This window comes from Rhinolophus sinicus, chromosome 18, assembly GCF_057876585.1.
Source record: "Rhinolophus sinicus isolate RSI-liver-muscle chromosome 18, RSI-T2T, whole genome shotgun sequence".
Classification (NCBI taxonomy): domain Eukaryota; kingdom Metazoa; phylum Chordata; class Mammalia; order Chiroptera; family Rhinolophidae; genus Rhinolophus; species Rhinolophus sinicus.
The window spans coordinates 104,642,387-104,655,064 of record NC_142518.1 but is presented as its reverse complement, the minus strand read 5'-3'; the positions used below and the strand labels follow the sequence as shown (position 1 = coordinate 104,655,064).

Sequence of the window (12,678 nt, the reverse complement as noted above, 5' to 3'; positions counted from 1 at the left end):
CTCGCTCTGCCTAGGGGCTCTTCCCTTGGATATCTTCATGGCTAACTCCCTCATCTGCAGCTCTCTGCAGAAATCTTCCTTATCTCTTTTCCTAACTTCATTATTTTCCATCGCCTTTTCACCAATTAACTTGTTACATACTTTTCTTATTTTTTTTGTTTATTGTCTAACCCCCTCCCATCCACCCCCCACCAAAGTAAACAACGAGGGTAGGAATTTTTGTCTGTTCACTGTTTTACCCCCAAAGCCTAGAGTGATGCCTGGTGTGGACTCAAGATTAGTTGTTGAATGGCTGGACAATTGAATGGATGATGAATGGTTGATTACATTTACCAGGATTCTTCCTTTCAGGATATGGCCAATAGAGCATTGTACACATGCCTCTAAATAGCCTTTCTAAAAACTTAAAAGTACTCATCAAGGGTCTTAGTTAGAATTCTGTTTCCCCTCATCGGACCCTCAAAATTGCTCCCACCTCACCCCCTTTTTAATATTAGAAAATAGATACAACACATGTCTATTGGAAAAAGATCTCCTTCTAACTTCCTCTCCATATTTCCCTGTACCAACAAAACCTTGCACCTGGGTAGGTAACAATTGCAGTTACGTGAACCTATTTCTTTTGTATATTCTGACCCTCACAAATAGAGTGTTTAATTAACTATTGTTTAGAGAGGAAATGAATCATTTTTGTAAGAGAATTTCCTGAGAAATAGTGGGATTTAAAATAGAGCCAAAATTTCTTTCAATCAAAATGAGAAGTGTAAGAACATGGCACAAAACCATGATGGAAAGCAGCACTCCTTCTTGATTGTAGCTTTGTTTTTGATCATTTAGCAGAACTTTTTTGTGTATGTTCATTTAATTATATTCTTTAATGGAATGCGTAATGTGGCCATGCCCTTGGGATAGAGATGTTTTGTTTCATTCTCACCTCAAAAATTTTGTTCACTGTTGGTGAAACTGAATCGAGAAGAGACAAACTGTTCAGTTCAGGGATATAGAGATAATGAGGATAGAGTATATTCATATGCCACTTCACACTTCACAAAACACATAGAAACAACAAATATTATAACTGAGGAATTATCTGCTGCATTCTCCTCATTTGAAAGTAACTACTTGAGACCCAGAGACACGAAGTGTTTGGCCCAAGTTCTTTCACATAGATTCTCACATTTGATGATCGCAATAACCCTATTAGGTATGCCTACTGGTATATTTAGCCTCAATTTACAAACAAGGATTTTGAGGCTCAAAGAAAGAACGTACAAGGTAGGACAATTAAGTCCGTGAACTCATCCTAGAAAAAATGCTACATACCTCATTGCTGAATATCACTACAGTCACCTTTGAAGTACTCCCCTTGGGAAGCTATGCACTGACGCCAGTGCCTAGTCCACCCTTCAAAGCAATTTTGGAACTTTTTTTCTGGAACGGCCATCAGAGCTGTTCATTATATTACCCTTGATGTCCTGAATGTCATCAAAATGTCTTCCTTTCAATATTTCCTTTATCTTCGGGTAAAGAAAGAAGTTATTGGGGGCCAGATCAGGTGAGTAGGGAGGGTGTTCCAATACAGTTATTTGTTTACTGGCTAAAAACTCCCTAACAGACAGTGCCCTGTGAGCTGGTGCATCGTCATGTTGCAAGAGCCATGAGTTGTTGGCAAAAAGTTCAGGTCGTCTAACTTTTTCATGCAGGCTTTTCAGCTCTTCCACATAGCAAACTTGGTTAACTGTTTGTCCAGTTGGTACAAATTCATCTGAATAATCCCTCTGATATCAAAAATGGTTAGCAACATCGTTGCAACAAGTTCACGAACTCCACTGGCAGACCTCATAATCTGTACGAAGAGCATCAGTTTAAAGGAATGAACCCTGCTTTCTAGTCTTTCTGCAAAACCTTGGCCAAGTCCCTTTCCCATCATCGGTAAACTAACGAAGTGAAAATGACTGACTTTCTAATCCTTTTATATTGTGATTCTACAACTTTGTCACTGCAACACAGTCAGGTCTTGACTCCAATGCTGTTTGACCTCAAACCCACCACAGTTCAGTCTACCCTTTGACTCTCGTGCATGGAGCAGGTCGATCCTTATTTTATTGGAGAGATCGATCAAAGTGAGGTACTGCTGATACTTGTACCTGAAGACCCCTAAGTAAAAGTTGCCACCATATGATTCCAGAATTGGGATCCAACAAACCTTCTTTTGGTTTTCAGTGAAACCGCACAATTGTCTTCAGACATACCGCCCTTGACCCCGATACGATGAGCAGATGGTACAAATGCCTCTTTGCCGTGGGGTAGGGAAGCACCTGCAAAACATTTTTACTTTGAAAGGAAGAGAGGCCGTTATTTCAGCCCTTTATCTGAAGAGAGAAATTTTCCCCTTAGCATTTTGTTTTCAGAAAGCAAAGTATGTGTCCTGTTCTCCTGCTTGGTCTTATTGGGAAAAGAGCGTTGAGACACAGATGGGACCTTCAGTGAAGTGTAATTTCCAAGTGTACGAAGACTTGGTAGACAGTATTGGGGTTCCATTGGCACCACACGATTCAGGAGCTCTGTAGGACCATTTCTTATGCATGTCATGCGAATATCATGTCTTTGGAGTCAGGCAGACCTACGTTCAAATTCTGGCTGGATCATTTATAATTGGTGCTTCCCAGTATATAAGCAGAATTTAGCACAGACTAAACACTGCGTCCAAGTCAGAGGAATGAAATAAGTTACTGTTGCTTTCTGATTCATCATGGTTATCTATAAAATATATACAATGATTTCTGTCTGACGGTGCTGTTGCAAAAATTAAATGAGAAAATTTGTTGGATTCCCGTATTCGTTTTCCAGGGCTGCTCTGACAAATTACCTCAAATGCACAGGCCTAAAATAACACAAATTTATTCTCTCATAGTTCTGGAGGCAAAATGTCTGAAATCAAGGTGTCGGCAAGGTTAGTTCATTCTGAAGGTTCTGAGGGAGAAACTGTATCATGCTGGTCTCCTCACTTCTGGGGTTGGTGACAGTCCTTAGCCTTCCTTGGTTTGTGGCAGCATCACTCTGATCTCTGCCTCTGTCCTCACATGGTCTTCTGTCTGTCTCTGTCTAGTGTGTATCTTTGTATCTTTCTGTATCCAAACCTCTCCTCCTTGTCAAGAGACCAATCATTGCATTTAGGGCCCGCCCCAACTCCAGGATGATTTCATCTTGAGATCCTAAAATAATTACATCTGCAGAGACCTTGCTTCCAAATAAGGTCACGTTCTGAGGCTCTGGGTAAACATAATATTTTTAAGGACAATATTGAACCCACTACAGCTCTTAACCCACAGTAGAAGCTTCATGAAATGTACTAGTTCCCTCTTAATGCTCTTATTTGATGGAGAAGAGCACAATACTACTGTGAGTGAAAAATGGTATTGTCTTTTAATATTCTGGATTGAAGATGTATAGACATTTGTTCCAAAACTGATTGAAAGCTACTTGAACAAATGTATACTATATATAGGGGTGGCCAGATGGCTCAGTTGGTTAGAGCGAGAGCTCTTAATAACAAGGTTGCCAGTTCATTTTCCACATGGGATGGTGGGCTGCATCCCCTGCAACTAAACATTGAAAAGGGTGATGGGACTTGAAGCTGAGCTGTGCCCTCTACAACTAGATTGAAGGACAACGACTTGAAGCTAATGGGCCCTGGAGAAACACACTGTTCCCCGATATTCCCCCCCAAAATTTATATATTAAAAAAATGTATAATATATATATATATGTGTGTATATATATATATATATATATATATATATATATATATATATACACACACACACACACACAGAGGGTGCCAAAAAAATGTATACACATTTTAAGAAAGGAAAAAACTGTATTAAAATTATGCTGATGGTAACCACTTTGAGCACCTCTTGTAATTGCAGAAGTCACACATGACTTGTATTCATCTTTTGTTAGCGGTATATATTGAGTATTACAATTTTAATACAGTTTTTTCACATTTTTTTGGCACCCTCTATGTTTTCTCTCTCCAGTCATTTAATAAGAAAAACGTGTTGTAGGTATCTGCCAGCAAGGGAGGAGTGTACAGATGGTTTTTATATGTTTGATTTTCACTCATTGAGACACAGCTTATCAAAGACATTGGGAGACTCAAGTTAGTTTGTACATTCACTTATTCATTTGTTCACCTTTTCATTTATTTATTAAACATTTCTTGTGTATCCATTCTGTTCCAAGCCCACCTGGGGACACAGAGATGAATAAGACAAGCATCTCCTTTTAAGAAATTCCTGGTCTAGTATGGAAGACGGCACAAGCCAGAGGGTGACACAGGGTGCTGAGGGATAAGAGAAAAAGGATTCCTAACTCAGTATCAGTGGAGGCCAGAGACGTGGGCTCTGTATTTACTGTTTTTTGGATCTCAGACTTTGAGCAGGTCACTTTCCTCCTTGGGGGTCTCGTTTCCTGCACCTATAAAATGGGGGAAATGTTTTAATCTTAGGGGACAGTGGTGAACATTTAGAGATAATGGGTGAAAGTATTCTAGAAGGCCCAGGCATGAGGAGAATTACTGCTACTACCATGGTTGAGTCTATGTGAGCAGAAAAGTCATGGGAACAGTTTCAACTATATCAGCCACTCCCCTGACTTGACATCGCTGATGTGAGAAATGTCCAGACCTATAGAGAATTCTTGTAGTTGTTTATTTGAGCCAAACTGACAGCATATGCCTGGGAGCAAGATCTCAAATGCTTGGGAGAATAGCAGTTTTGCAGCTTCTTTAATGCATTTGAAATTAAGGAGGGAACCTAAGATTACATGAAGGTTGGGGGCGGGGGAAGCAAGGCAGGGATTGATTACAGGATAGTTAATGAGATTATGTGCTATCTTGAGGGTGGTCACCCGTTAGAAGGAGGAGTCTGAAAAATGGCATTCCAAACAGACATTAACCTAGATGCACAGAAACAATGGACGGCTGCTTAAGGCAAAACCAAACCTTTTTCACTAAAGAAATTATAGGCCTGGGGCGGGACTACCCACTATGACCTACCTGCCCAGTTAGGAATTTATGATCACATCACCCTGTGAGCTTACTTTCCATAAAAACCCTTTTTCATCCAGCACTGGAAACCAAAGAATTAGGGTCAAAAGTAGAATATTTGGATGGCATAAGGTTCTAAAATTGTGCTTCTTACAAGATGCGTTTGTATCCAGTTAGTCCTTTGGGCATCCCAACCCTGAGAAAATGTACACTTTGTCCAATAAATCCCTAGTCTAGAAGAATCATTTAATTTGTCCCTGGTGCTCCATTCTCACGTCATTCTGCTGATATTGGCAAGGTCAGCAGTCTTCCTAGATAATGACATTGTACCATCTGTTCTGGTTAGTCCTCAATTATTCTGCAGTTTTTACCATCTACAAGCACTTGGTAAGAAACAGGTACTATGGTTGGCTTTTCTTTGTAACATATGCCTTTCTGTCTCCCAAACTAGTTTGTCACTCCTGGAAGGTCCCCTCTTAGTCCTCTCCACAGTATCTAGTATCTAGTATCACAGGCATTCATTTATTCATCCAATTAGCGCTTACTAAGCACTCATTGTAAGCTAAGGCATTAAGCTAAATGCTTAATTATCTCATTTATCTGTATAACAACCATTTAAGTAGGCACTATCATATCCCTATTTTATACTTCAAAAACTGGGGTTGTGTCTGGGAGGATAAATTATTTTCCCTCTACCATTTTAGGTTCTTGGATGACTCCTTTGTAATAAAAGATACTAACAGGAGAAAAACAAACAAGTTTAAAAACATGGATACCTCCTGTATATGAGGTCTGACCATTAAGTTTGTGAACTTGCCACCATGCGCTTACATTGACAGCACTGTACAAACAGCTCGATAAGGTGTCATAACCTTGGTATATCAGTGTCTCGCAGCTGTGTTCTTGTTGATGTGTGGTGGAATCTTGCTGAGTGGCATTCATTATTGTTGTTGTGTGTTTGCCATCGTGAGAATGTCTGAGCTTAAATTAGAGCAATGAACAAACATTAAATTTCTCCTTAAACTTGGCAAGAGTGGAAGTGAAATCAGGGACATGTTAGTCCAAGTTTATGGGGATAATGCCATGAAGAAAATGGCAGTGTCCAAATGGAATAAAGGTTTTTCTCAGGGCAGAGAATGCATCACTGATGAAGAGAGGTCAGAGCGGCCAGTAACGAGCAGAACAAATTAAAACATTGCAAAAATTCGTTGAATTGTGCGTCAAAATTGTCAGCCGACTGTGAGAAGCATAGCAGACTAAGTAAACAGTGATAGAGAAACAGTTAGGAAAATCTTAACTGAAAATCTTGGCATGAGAAAGGTGTGTGCAAAAATGGTCCCGAAGGAGCTCTTGCATCACGACAATGCACCAGCTCACACGGCACTGTCTGTGAGGGAGTTTTTAGCCAGTAAACAAATAACTATATTGGAACACCCTCCCTACTCACCTGATCTGACTGCTTTCTGTACCCAAAGTTAAAGGAAATATTGAAAGGAAGATATTTGGATGACATTCAGGACATCAAGGGTAATACGACGACAGCTCTGATGGCCATTCCAGAGAAAGAGTTCCAAAACTGCTTTGAAGTGTAGACTAGGCACTGGCATCGGTGCATAGCTTCCCAAGGGGAGTACTTTGAAAGTGACCATAGTGATAATTAATAATGAGATATGTAGCACTTTTTCCTAGGATGAGTTCGCGAACTTAATTCTCAGACCTCATACATGGGAGAGACCCAGGAAAACTGAGTGACCCCTTACGCTCCCATGTGTCCCAAGCTGTCACCTTGAATACCATCTCCAGATGAAGATAAAAGAAAGATGTTGGACAGGAAAGAGCCATGTTTTCAGGCAAAGCACAGTAAAAGAGGTAAGATTTTAATGCAGATTTGAGTCCATGCCTTCCCCACTGATAAGAGTTTCTAGAGATTTAGAGTCATTCTCCTATTCCTGGTACAAAGAGAAGAGAGACTCTTACAAATGGAGATTTCCCTTATAAATATAAGTGTCTCTTACAACAGTGTTACTAACTTCTACTTTGTTTCCAGAGCTTCTCTCAGGTATGCTGTTTTGTTGTTGTTTTTTAATCAGGCTTAAATAGTCCTTGTTCCAAAGAGGCATATTTTGAAGTGACATATTCTGCTCCCTTTCACTTCTTTAATATCCTTGCATCTGCTTTTTCCTACCTCCTCCATTGTTTTAGCTTTGGGGAATTCTTTTGCGGGGGGGGCAGAATTTTATGGTTTTATTAAAACACAATTTGAACACAAGCTGTCTATTCATTTTCTTGGCTGCGCAGCCTGGCGTTGGGGATTGGGGACTCTGATGGCCACCTGGGCTGCTCTTTCCACCATGGCTTTGCGTTCTCTGGGGAGACGTTGTGAGCAATCTCAGCACAGTCAGATTCGTTCGTTGCCCATCAGCTGCACTTCAAGCTCCTTGACGTTGCGGACCAGGACCTTCTGAAAGCCACTGACTGGGCAGCATGTGCTGTTTTCTTGTTACTCCCATCACCAGTGTTGGCCATCACGACCTGGCCCTTGAATCTTCTGCGTTTCTGCCAGTTACGCTTAGTTTGGACATACTGGTCTGATTGGTGTCAGATGAACTTCTTGGTCCTCTTTGTGATGATCTTGGGCTTCACGAGGGGTCTGAGGGCAGCCATGATACCGAGTAGGAGATGGCTGCCACCTCCGTAGGCAGCGCAGAGGAAGAGAGCTTTGGGGAATTCTTATTGGTGTTTTAGAATTTGATACAGCTGCCTAACCAAAAATAAATAAACAAATAAATAAAAAAATCAAATAACCACTGGCGTAAGCAATAGGGAAGTTTATTTTCTTTCATATAAAATAATTCCAGGACTAGACATCCAGGGCTGGAAGTCAAATTCTAAAGGCACCAACAATCGAGATTCCTTTCCGTTTTCTGTCTCACTCTCCTAATGTGGTCTAGATGGCTGCTGAAGCTCCAGCCATTGCATCTGTGTTCCATGCATTAAAATTTAAGAAGGGAGCTTAGGTGATGAAGTCAGTTATCTTTCAGGAGCCTTCCTGAATGCCCCACACAACACTTTCACTTTTATTACATTGGCCGAAACTTAGTCCTTTCACTTATTCTCACTGCAAGGGAGGTTCAAATATGCAGTCATTTGCAAAGTGAAGCACATTGACACACCAAACAAATTTAGGGTTCTGTTACTAAGGAAGGGAAAAAAATGGATTTGGGGCTAGCAACTATCTGTCTTCACTACGTTATTACTGAAGTAACTTGAAAAAGGTGAAAAGAGAATTTAAGGGGAAAAAATGTCCAAAGGGCCGCTCAGGGCAAAGCTGTGGCCCTCCTAAGTCCTTTTAACACATCAGGCTTATTTCAGACCACTTGCATTTGTACCTACCTCTGAAATTTTTTAAAAAAATATCTAATTCTGATAGCAAAACGTAATGATTTCTACATTCATGAGCATTTGACACTTGTAATAACCTGACATTTCTCTGCCCTTGAATTAACTGATGACCTTAATACATTTAAACATGAGTGAAAAAAAAATGGTGGATAGCTGAGTCTGTAGTTCAGTGAGTTCCTTTGTTGAGTCATGGCTTTATAATCCAATCTGTTCCCTTTTTGCCACTGCTCATTCTCATGATGTATAAATAAGCAGTGACTACTTACAAAGAAGGAAACAATGCTTTAAGCATAACTTATTCTGAAACACTGGAGCACTGCATTGTAGTACCTAAGTTGTTCCTTTTTCTTGGAAAAGGGTTATTTTACTTCTTTTACTTTACTATTTGTAACTGAGGCATTGTACCACTTTTTTTGAAGATTTTCAGAATGTGCTAATGCACAGTTACCAACCTGCTAAGATGTTAATGAAAAATTCTTGTTGGAATCTCACAACACTTGAACTTTAGAGAACAGCGAAGCTGGTTTCAGAGCCTACTCATGTGTGGCCATATTTATTTTTGTTAGTCAAAAAAGGATGCCCAGACTTTAGCGTCGTACCTTTGAAAGAAACAGAGCAGCTAGTGAGGGCTAAACAAATGGCATTGACATTTGTGTGCAGATTTTCTATTTGAAATTATCTTCCTCTTTACTTTGTTCTCTCTATATTAGCTGGTATGTTAGAATCATTGTCCTTTCCAAGAAAGAGAATGATCCTATTTTTTATTGATGCTCTTCTTTTACTTAACACATCTGAAATTCCAAAGAGAGCTTGAATTCTTACACATACACACACCCATCATCCCTTATATTTTAAAATGAAATACAGTTTGTTATTTGTATTCAGAAATAGTCTAAAGTTGTATGGGGATTCTGGCAATTCAAAGACATTTCCTAAAATGCTTCTCCATTTAGGAAAATAACTATTGTATGGATTCGTTAAAGCCTATGCATAAAAGGAAAACTGAGCAAACTAGGCTAGTGTGCCCGGCAATAGCATAATTTTCAAAGAACGGAGTTGAGCCTTTTGCATCCTGTGAGCTCCTTATTCATGAGGAGCTGTTCCAAAGCCTATGGTAGCCCTCTTCCTTTCAAGGCAACAGAATTTTCACAGCTTGCCTGCCTAGCTGTGAATCCCTCCCTCAAAATACCAATATTTTTCATGCAATTTTCCCCTTACACAACCCATTTACTTTGCTTTTACCAGGCTTTGACTGGGTGGCATACCACAGCTTTTCAGATCTGGACTATTTACAGTATAGAGGCTGGACAGGGGATGGATACTGAACTACTAGTGTTTATTCACCCACGGAGCTAGTCATACAGATGGTTTCCCTTCTACTATTCTCTGTTCGCTGTTGCAGGTATTGGCTCCTGGGATCTAATTAGTGCAATGATTACTTCTGGAGGAGGTGTTAATCCAATGCATTGTATCCGGCAGCAGTAGGACTCCACAGCCATGTCTAAATTCAAACATTTCTATTTCCTGTTTAAATACAGCTGGAGGTCAAGATTTAATTGTATGAGGGCAGGTAAAAACATAACTCCTCCTTACTTGCTTTGCTCCGTGGTCTGTCGTTTAACCCCAGACCACCAATGCTACTTCTACTTCTCAGACTGGTTTGCAGTTGTTAGTGGCTGGTGTCAAGATCAAGGAGATCAGAGTGATTTTTTCATTTGTGGTTTACTGAGAAATCTTCAGAGCCTCTGTTGACACCATCACTGACACCTCCAAAACACAGAGGAGGTTGACAGATAATATCTGCAGATAATGTGGTATTTCTGGGTAGGTACAATAATTTGAGGTTGAAATTTTCAAAAGGATTTGTTACTCGAGTAGGAATATTTCCTCAACTGCTTATTGTCCAATCATTCATTCATTTATTCATTCTACAAACGTTTACTGAATGTCTGTTACATGCCAGGCACTGTTCTAGGTGCTAAGGACACAGCAGTGAACAAAACAGCAAGGTCCTGGCATCCCTAGAATTCTTATTTCTGTGCAGGAGACACACTAAACTAGGAAAAAGCATTTCAGTTGGTAATAAGTGCTATAGACAATACAACCAATGAGAAATACATAAAGGGAAAACAGTGTGACTTCTGACACTGTTGAAATGTACTCACCAGGGCTTTTTAGCACATCAGAAGGGTGTTTTGCGGTTTCCTGTGTACGTTTCTAAATTCTGCTTGGAAAATGAGAACGCAAATGCAGTCAATCATGTTTCCAGTCTAAATGGATACCCACCATCCCTACTGAAAAATAGCAGCCATCCCTTCCATAATGGGATGAAAACCAGTCATGTCAGGACAGACAAAATCTATTACCTAGCTATTTGGTGCTAGACACAATTGCACAGAAATGTCTTTGCCAAACAAGTGAGTCCGATCCTGTGCTCCTGATCCAGAAAGCTGCGGTCAGTGACTACCATGTGCAGATTTCTAGGTTTGCTAGAGATGACTCTCTCCACAGGTAGGGGAAATAAGCTAATCGAGATGGGAGAGCAGTCCCACGCTATGTCAGTATGGGTGCCCTCTCCTGTGGGTGGGCCCATGCATATCATTTGCCCCCTGCCTTGCTTCCTTGTCTCAGTTTCTGGGGATGTCTTCTGTGATGACTCTTTCTGTGTTTGCAGCAGGTTTATTACACGCAATTTCTGCTTGCTTTCCTGACTTTCTACCCCACTGCTGTCCTTATTCATATTTTATTTTAGTCTGATTTCCTAGTTCCAGATTTTCTCCTAGTATCCTCGCCCTCTGGATACCCACTGCACAGTACGTACATTGGCACAGCCACTGTGATATATGTATGACACGCCTATCTCCAAATGACCCTATCGGCTAGCCTGTCTGCAAGTGACCTTATGGGCTGTGATCAATTGTGTTTTAAAGTCTTCACAGGAAAATGTTTTTAAAAGTCTTCTTCATTCTGAAAAGGTCTTGTTTTTGTTTGCCTTTCTCAGATCAAGTCAGAAAAAAAAAAATCTACCATTTGCATTACACTCATCATTCTTTTTCAGTTTCCACCTTCATTTATTGTGGTTTAAGCTTAGTTTGTAAACAATTTGAAACTTAATTTTCCTTCTCCACTAGTTAGAGACATAGAATCATAATACTAGATCTTGTCTCAAACGTCAATAAGGAATTCTAAATGGAGGGTTGGGGGGGCAATTATGTTGCCCTCTAGGGGACATTTGGCAACGTCTGGGGACAGTTTTGGCTGTCACAACCTGGGAAAAGTTGCCACTGACATCTAGTGGGTAAATGCTGGATAGGCACTGTTGATTTTGCTAACTACCCAACAGGGTAAGCCTCCACGTCGGGGAACTATCTGGCCTCAAGTAGCAATAGTGCCAGTGCTGAGAAACCCAGATCTAGACTGAAGCAGGCTGATGTAGGACTTTCTTCATCGGCAGATTCCACATAAAGCTTGCTCTCATATTACAAATACATACTTTATGGATATCTTGAGGAATAGAACATGGAAAAGCGTGTTTTTAATGAGGGCTTGTGCATGAGGAGAAAAATTTAAGAAAAATGGAAATATATGCAATATGTTGAAATATACATAAATGCAATAGTTGTATCATTGGTACATTAATGAATTTACAGTGTATTATATTTCATTTCAATTTTATAAATTAAGATGTTTCTTATAATCACTTGAAATAGATGGTCTTACTCACATGGTTATCAAATTGCTAACTATGTTTACCTTGAGGAATTTTAAAATTTTTGCTCTATGTAGAATTTTAGCTCCTGCATAAAAGAAACTGTACTCTGTGGATAGAAAAGGGTCCACATACAAACCTGACAAGCTCAATGGAGGCCAGCATGGCAGGCGCTACAAAAACTCAGACATCGAAATTAACCACACAAGGTGGTCTGAACATAAAACTTCCTAACTAAAAGCGGGTCATGGCGGGTAGTCATATCCTTGGCCTGTAGCTTCCTTGAGAAAGGTCAATCTGATGGAGGAATATTTTTCCTGTGAGTCCCCAAATAATGTTGGGTTGTTGCGGAAAAGCGGCGGAGACCGAGAGACTCAAGCGGCACGCAGAGATCAGGGAGAACACAGCTTTATTACACCGGCGGGCTCAGCGGGATTATTCCCAAAGACTGAGCACTACCTGGGGTCGGGCGCTTTGTTTTATAGGGTTAGGCCTCCGGGTTTGGGGGGAATTC

At 40.3% G+C, this 12,678-nt stretch overlaps 1 pseudogene; it reads right to left on the bottom strand.

Annotated features, from left to right (window-relative positions):
- Nucleotides 1–7,327: 7,327 nt before the first annotated feature.
- LOC141569736 (large ribosomal subunit protein eL32 pseudogene) lies at nucleotides 7,328–7,765 on the bottom strand (annotated as a pseudogene).
- Between the last annotated feature and the right edge of the window lie 4,913 nt (nucleotides 7,766–12,678).